General features: G+C 43.3%; 1 protein-coding gene across 7 annotated transcripts in view; it reads right to left on the bottom strand.

The window, feature by feature from the left end:
• Positions 1 to 8,692, bottom strand: part of MAD1L1 (mitotic arrest deficient 1 like 1) — a 473,404-nt gene that overhangs the window by 256,253 nt on the left and 208,459 nt on the right. Inside the window, exon 1 of one of the 7 annotated variants that reach the window (XM_023516519.1) lies at positions 5,263 to 5,493. The exons of the other annotated variants lie outside the window; for them this stretch is intronic. The gene's annotated coding sequence lies outside the window, so the exon portion shown is untranslated. Of the gene's footprint in view, positions 1 to 5,262; positions 5,494 to 8,692 lie in introns of those variants that run through there. 7 annotated transcript variants of the gene reach the window in all.

Below are 8,692 nucleotides of genomic sequence, written 5' to 3'. Positions count from 1 at the left end.
AAGGAGTAAAAGAAAATCTAAAGCTTCAAAGCTATTGAAAAAAAAAAAAAAATCAAACCCCCAATTTAAAATCTTCCCATCAAGAAAACCCCAGGCCCAAAAGTCTTCACTGGTACATTCTACCAAACCTTTAAAGAAGAAACACCACCAATCTTATACTAAATATGTACATATATTCTAATATTTTATAAAGCCATGACACCAAACCTGGTAAGGACATTAGAAAAAATAAAAAATAATGGCCAAACTCTCCAACCAACCTCTAATTAACTTACTGACAAACCAAAGCATTACACGTTAAGCATAATCCATAAACCAAGCTCATTTATTCCAGGGATGCAAGTTTGGGTTAACATTTGAAAGTCAATTAATATTAATTCATATTAACAGAAGAAGAAAATCAAATGTTCATCTCAATACATGCAGAAAATACTGTGATTAAAATTCAACATCTATTCATGGAAGAAAAACTCAAAACAAAGCAAAACAAAAAATGTCTTAGCAAATGAGGAATGGAGAGAACTTCTATAGTCTGATGGCTTGAGCCCATGAGGTTGAAAATAGCCTAGGAAACACAGAGAGACACCATCTCTACAAAAAATACTTTAAAAATTGGCTGGGTGTGGTGGTGCACACCTGTAGTCCCAGCTACATGGGAAGCATCACTTGAGCCCAGGAATTTGAGGTTACAGCGTGCTACAATGATACAACTGCACTCTAGCCTGGGGAACAGGAGAAGCTGTCTCAAAAAAAAAAAAGAAAGAAAAGAAAAAAGAAAGAGAAAGGAAAGGGAGGGAGGTGTGGGGGGGAAGAGAGATGAAAAGAAGAAAAATACAAGATTTCCTTACTACAGTCAGCATAATCTTTAACCGTGAAATATTGAAAGCTTTCTTGCTGAGACTGAGAAGGAAACAAAGACCTGCTATCAATACTTCTGTTCAGAACAACACTGGAGAACCTAAGCAGTGGAATAAGACAAGAAAAGACATAAAAAATATGAAATGACATTAAGGTATAAAAAATGAGAAAAAATTAAAAATTATTAGTAGTTGACATAATTGTGAACATAAACAATTCAATGTAACCTCCAAATAATTAATAAATTTAACAATATTGATGGATCAAAGTCACTAATTAAAGTTGAATTATTTCTATGTATCAGCACAAATAGAAAATAAAAATTTGGGAAAGATTTTTTTTTAAGCCTGTGATATATGTACCCAGAAAACTTTATATTATTCAAAGAATATAAAGATGACCTAAAATAGTACACCCATGGATTAAAAGATTTAATAGTGTACTGATGGCATTTAATCAATGCATTCCCAATAAAAAGTCCCAGCAGGTTTGTTGGTGGAAACTGACAAGGCTGAGCTGTAAACTTTGTTTTTTGTTTTGTTTTTTTGAGACAGTCTCAAGCTGTCACCCTGGATAGAGTGAAGTGGCCTCATAACTCATAGCAATCTCCAATTCTTGGGCTCAAGTGATCCTCTTGCCTCAGTTTTTCTTTTTTTTTTTGGGGGGGGGTCCTCACTTTTTGCTCAGGCTGGTCTCAAACCAGAGAGCTCAAGCTATCCACCTGCCTTGGCCTCCCAGAGTGCTAAGATTATAGACATGAGCCACCACACTGGGCAGAGAGCTGTGAACTTTGTATGAAAAGGCAAATGGCCATGAATAGCCAAGGCCATCAGAAGACAAGCAGACAACAAAGTTTATAGAGTCACAGTAATAAAGACTGTGTGATTTTGGCAAAAAGAGATAAATAGACTAATGAAACTTTATAGAGTCCAGAAACCATTCTGTGTATATACAGAGATGACTAAGCTATGATGCAAGCATTACTGTGGACACTTTTCCAGTATCTGCTGCTGAGTCTGCTAGACATCCACATGGAGGGAAATAAGGCTGGATGGGGCATAGCTGAGTGTGGAAAAGCAGAATGACAAAGGAGACAATATCAAAGCATAAATCAATAACCTTGGGGAGGGTGAGGCTTGCTTAAACATAACACATACATGCAAAATAATAACGATAAAGGAATTTAAACATTGATAAATTAGATTTCCTAAAAATTAAGAACTTCTCTTAAAGAGAGTAAAAAACACATAGAGAATGGGAAAAGATACTTTGAACACAAATATCTAAGGAAAGGCCAGTATCCAGAGGATATAAAGAATACAAATCACAAAGAAAATATTTTCAAAGAATTTTTGAATCACAAAGAAAAAGAAGAGGAAAAACATACAGTGGATTGGAAAGAGCATCTCCACCAATGTGGATAAGGAGATGGCCAATAAACACGAAGAGGTGTTAAATCTCCTTAATATTCTGGGATGTAAACTGAAAACACAATGAGATACCACCAACTAACTGGAACAGCAAGAATCAACCCTCAGTGTGAGAAAAGCTTTAAAGCACTGAGAACGCCCATTCACCACCAGAGGATGAGAACTATCACCACCCCCTAGGCAAACCATTTGACACCAACTATAAAGGTTGGCACTTCACATATCCTCTGGCAGAGCAGTCATGCTTCTGGGTATGTGTTGACAGAAATTCATATGTATGTGTACCAAAAGACAAATAAAGAAGTTCATAGCAGCATTAGGCACAACTGCCAAGAAATAAACTCAAACGCCCATCAACAGAAGAATTTAAAAAAACATGATGTGGTATACTCATAAGATCAATATAAAATAATTTCACACAGCAACAGAATTTCAAGCAAAAAATCAAAAACATAGCCGGGTGCCTATAGTCCTAGCTACTCAGAAAGCTGTGGCAGGTAAACAGCTTCAACCTAGGAGTTTGAGGTTGCTGTGAGCTAAGTTGATGTTATAGCATTCTAGCCTGGGTAACAATGAAATTCTGAGGGAGGGAAGGAGGGGGAAGGGGAGGGGAGGGGAAAAGAAAGGGAGGGGGAGGAGAAGAGGAAGGAAGGTTATATGTCACATGATTCCATTTATATGAAATTCAAAAATAAGCAAAACTAAAGAGTGTTGGAGTCAATAAAGCTGCAGCTCTGAAGTGTCAGGGACACTCTACTTGGTCTTGAAGATGACTACACAGAAGGAGTGACTTTGGTATAACTTACTGAGTCATACTTAGAGAATTGAGTACTTTTCAAATGTATTTTATACTCCAATAAAAGGCTGAAAAAATAATAATTTTTAAAAAGGATACTCTGTAGTTTTAGGAGCAGAGCTATGGCTGTGCAGCTACACTAACAAACAGTTGACAGAAAACACACTCAAAATGAAGACCAGCTTCCTGTTTGACCACAGACCCCAAATCTCCAGCCCAGATGCCTGAAGTGCATTTACCCAGTGGGACCACAAAGAGAGGTGAGAGCAGGCAGGGCCTGGGGCACTCTGCATGGCAAACAGAGAGGAAGACAGGGAACCCAGGAAGCACCGGGCAAGGGAGTGATTTGCATGGAGAATAGTCTGAGAAGATTAATCTGAGAGCTGTGATTACAATGATATGAGACAGGGAAAGGGGGAGTATGGAGCAGAAGAAAATTTAAAAATCCAAGGGACAGAAACAAGATCATCCCAGTACCCAGATGCGAGCAGAGGAAAAAAAGGTCTTCTGAAATGACACAGGCTATCATTTCTTGCCCAAAGTCCTGAGAACATTTGTCTCTTTATGGCTGAGATATTCCAACAGCAGATGCTCCAGATTCTCCTAGGGACACACCAGGAGCAAATGAAGCTCGTGTAATTGGCCCAAATTGCTCACTGAAGACATCACTGTGTAATCTCAATCTTACTACTCCTGGACACCCATGGTCAGAACAGAGGAACTCTGAACACAGCAGAGAGATGGCGACTCTTCACACACACACCTGCCCACACACTTAAGAACATGGTGCATGAAATACACAGGGAGGCTTCCCGATAATGTAGTTAAACCTTGGGGTGAGAAAAAAAGCCTCTAGCGACAAAAGTTTTCAGAGTAGTCAAAATTCATTAACTCCAGTTAATTGGGTAGAAAGGTCAGTTCAATTGATGATGACTGAATTAGAGGATAATTTTAACACAATGCAATTCTATTAATTTCCATATAGTAACATGAACAAAGTGTTAGCAAACTGTTACCAAACACATTTCTTGCTTCGCTTCTTTCATAAGTAGATAAGACTAATTTGGAATTAGCACACCACTTGTGCTTGTACAAATTAGAACCCATTAAACACAGGTCCCTGGAAGCACTGGGTGTGTAGTCAGGGCTCCAGCTAAAGGCAGCACAGCCTTGGGAAAAGTGGCAGAAACTATTAATCTATACTTGATGAAAATGCCTGCAAAGCAAATCAGACATGGCCCAGGTCAAAGTAAATTGAGAACAAGGGGAAGAGTCTGACCTTTCCTAATGAACCAGTGTACAGTAATAAGCATCAATTACCATGTTTTGAGAAGGCCACCCTCATGGGTTGAGGACAAATGTGAAGCGCTGTGCCTAACCACCCACCATACCAGGTCCTCTCAGCCAGCCTTCCTAAATACTTGCGTTCCTAGTCTACTTTCTTCTCTGGTTTTCTTTATTTTTCACTCCCTTAATTTCCAGAAGCCTAATTATAAGATAATCTTATTTGACCAATAAACCAAGTTTATTGCCCAGTGAGCTCTATTTCTGCTGGGTTACCACACTCAGAGGAACCCCCAGAAGAGAGGACATGGTCACAGACTTTAAAAGCATCTGTCGGCTTGGCGCCTATAGCTCAACTGGCTGAGGCGCCAGCCACATACACCTAAGGTGGCGGGTTCGAATCCCCAGCCCGGGCCCGCCAAACAACAATGACGGCTGCAACCAAAAAATAGCCAGACGTTGTGGCGGGCACCTGTGGTCCCAGCTACTTGGGAGGCAGAGGCAGGAGACTCGCTAGAGCCCAGTGCTGTGAGCTATAATGCCACGGCACTCTACCCAGGGGGACAGCTTGAGGCTCTGTCTCAAAATAAATAAATAAATAAATAAGCATCTGTCCAGTACTTACAAGCTAAACATTCTCCGTTACATGCATCTACTTGAAGTTCTTCCCTAAAGGTGCAGGAAGTTAAATGCCAGCCTGCTCACAAATAAGAAACACAGTCCCCTTCACACCCTGTGTCACTAGCCTGCCCTCTACCTGTCCCTGGTGCAGAGAACATGCCTGCTCTCCAGTCCCAGTCCCAGGAATGCTGTCTGGCTCTGACTTCCCTGTTGCAGCCTCCTGAGATGCAGCTGCAGAGTAGAGGGGTAAGCCTGCTGCTCTGAATTTCTCACCTGCTGCTCTGTATTTCTCGCCCACAAGCCATGTTCTTGCAACTTCAACCTCCAGATGAAAAGCTCTACAACACCTATTGTAAGAAGGAGTAGGAATCAATTCAGATTTCCTGAAGCAATTTTGCTTAGATTTCATACTGCTCTCTTTCAAATTCTATTTCATTTATGTTACCTGTATAATGTGTTCTCCTAGCATTAAGCTTCCAAATAGCACTTCCCCACATTTGTACGGCTAATGGCATGGGTGCTATATTAGAGTTGGCATTCCTAAGGGGATGTGCAGAATTAGAAAGGGCACCAGGACCATTCTAACAGGAAGCCACACCTACAGGCCACAGCCACCTGCAGCTGGCACCTCTCCAGGTAGGGAGAAGTGACCACACAGGGTCTGTGCAGTATGTATGTCCCACATGGACATATAGCACATGGGACTAGGACACTGCCCATTGTGTAATGTAGCCAAACAGAGCCCTAGGTTCATGGCCCAGCTCTACCAATCAGACAAGTTCCTTTACCTCTCTAAGCCTCAGTTTCCCTATATGCTTAGATGAATTTAGTCTACTGAAGTTCAAAATTAACAAAATCTGATCAGCTCTATTCACCAGGTGGTAACAGCAAAGGCAGCCTATACCCACAGCCATGCATGCACTAGGCATCATATGACCTGGTTTCCAAACATCAGTTCTCCTGATCTGTCACTCACAGCTATACACCTGGCCCCCAGCTCCCACACAGTGCCTGGAATATAACAGGTGTACAGTAAATATCTGTTCAGTTGAGAAATTAATGAATGAATTGATTGGTCATCAGAGCATCTCCATAGGCAGGCACAGTTCTCTGTCTTCCTTTAAGAGGAGGATCGAGGCTTTGAGTAAAGGAAATGACCAAGGGTCACCAGACACAAGTAACAGGGCTGAGCTCTGAAGCCTGGCCTATATGAAACTCTCTACACTGAAAGAAGGATGGATGCTCAGAAAGAAGACTACAGAATAAATCAAAGCACAAACAGTTCTGGGCTCAAACCCCTGCTGACTACACACAGCAAGAAGACCATAGGGTGACAAGTGATCCCAAAGCCTGGGAACACCCCCTGATGCCACACATACTCTGGGCTTAGGGGCTACAGGGCATCACCAAGACAGTTCTAATTCAATGGTCCTTCCATAACTTAGAAGGGCAGGACTGTCCAGGGTGTGGCTCCCCCAGGAAATGATCTGCAGCTCAGGGATGGACTCCTTTGCCACATTCCCCTTCAGAGCTTTCCTCAGATGATTGGGGCCAGAAATTAACATGAGGATTCAAAACAAGGTGACCAACCAGGAAGTGTTTTCAAGGAGGCTGAAGGTATGGGTGCTGCTTCCCAGCACAGATTTAAAAGTTGGACTCAACTCCCATCCAGCTAACAGTGCTATGGGTACCCGTCCAGGGTCTGGCTGTTCTGCAGTGGGATCCAGGGCACAGACACTGCTCCCTCTCCAGGAACTCACTCTGGCAGGGAGTCAGACAAGAGCGTTAGGAAATGGAACACAGATAACACAGGGGGATAGTGGTGGACCCAGCTGGAGAGGAGCAAGGTTCTTCCCCAGACACATGGATGGGCATCATGCAGTGTACCCATTCCTGCCCCCCTTCACTGCATGGCAACATCTATGAGCATGTACACACACAAATCCTACCCCTCATCCTATGCTCCTTGGGCAAGACAGTGTCACATCTGTTGCTTTCTTAGAGCTGGGCAAAGTGGTCTGAGTATACTCCTGCTGGTGCCACCACCAATTCAACAGGACAAAAGACCCATAATACCAAATAGCTCTCACATCCAGAGGAAGACACTCTATTCATTCATTCAGCCAACTTCAGCAGCAGCCACTGTTCGCCCAGCCCTGTGCTGGGCCCTGGGGAGAGGAGACAACAACATGGGGCTGCCCTGCCATGCTCAGTCATGTGGCCCAGCTCGGGAGACCAGTGTGGGGTTTGGGAGATTGACTGCACCTCTGTGAGTTTTCTTAGCCACAAACAAGAATAAGTGCCTTACTTATCACAGAGTTATTTTTTAGAATCAAAAAAGATAATTTACATGAAACCCATAATATTTATTTTTAAATGTTAGCTATTGGTTATTACTACTTGTCTCATATCCTTGGAATGTCCCCCTGCCCCTTTATAAAACACAATACACATCTGATGATTGCAACTTAGCCTACCAACCACAGCTGCCAACTGACAGAAGCCTGCTCCATGGGGCCCTCCACACCCCTCTCCCCTCTGCAACAATGATCACAACTATGTGCTTATGAGACTCTGTGACTATCTGTCTTCCTAGCCAGAGAGCAGGGCTTTCTCTTCCCCTGCTCTTTCCTTAATGCCCAGACAAGCACTTGGCAAAGAAAAAATGTTAAAAATAAATTTGCTGGCCAGGCATGGTGGCTCACCCATATAATGCCAGCATCTGGGGAGGCTGAAGTGGGAGGACTGCTGAGTCCAGGAGTTACAGAGCAGCCTGGGCAACATGGGGAGACTTCTGTCTCTAAAAATAAATTTTAGAAAATACGATTGCTAAATGAGTCAAATATCTGGTAGAAGGATTCTAACTTCACACTCAGTAACATCCCCACCCCCACCCCCACCAGGGCCAGAAGAGCTCAAGGGCCTCCCTGACTATGTCCTGTACCTTAACCGCATGCCAGTCATGCAGCTGAGGCCCCACAGAGAGCCCAAGAGACTTTCTTCTGCCCCTGGCTCTCCAGACCCACTGGGAGGAGGACCCTCTGCTGTCTCCAGGCCTCCCACTGCAAACTTATGGGCTTGGGGAACCTATAAGAGCCCATGGGGCCTTATACTTTAAGTATATGTCTTAAACTTTACAAATCAAAATGATTGCTTATCTAACACCAGCTTACTACAGGGCTATGTGAGAGACTCCATCTCCACACTCATATATCTCCCACTCCAGAGTATTGTTGGGCCGCTCTGGGAAATGCTGCCATGTCATCTGTCACAAGCAGTTCAGGAGTCTGGGCCTCCATAGGAAGCATGGTTCACAGCCCCAAAGCCAGCTGGCAACATCAGGCCTATCTGTGGAGCCACTATGAGGTAGCTACATCCCCTTTGTCACAGAACACTCCGTCTCTGGCAAATCAGGCACAAAGCAGCTATTACTTCCATATGATGGCCAGGGCTGAGGACCCTGGATGGGAATTCCCACCAACACTAGCCATCTTTCATTCTTAAGTCTTGACCTACTATAAATGGGGCAGCAGGGCCTGAGGGCTGGGACAGAAACTGCCCTATCTCACAAAACAAAGGCTACTGGGAACAGTATGTCACACAACAGGAGCCATGAGTGCAGGGAAGAGAAAGAAATGGGCTCATGCTTTCCTGAAAGAGAAGATAGGTCCCTGCTAAACTGGTTACATGAACACACCAGAAC

Source organism: Otolemur garnettii, unplaced genomic scaffold, assembly GCF_000181295.1.
Source record: "Otolemur garnettii isolate 467f Iridium unplaced genomic scaffold, OtoGar3 scaffold00092, whole genome shotgun sequence".
In the NCBI taxonomy this organism is placed as follows: Eukaryota; Metazoa; Chordata; class Mammalia; order Primates; family Galagidae; genus Otolemur; species Otolemur garnettii.
This window is presented reverse-complemented; position numbering and strand designations above follow the sequence as displayed.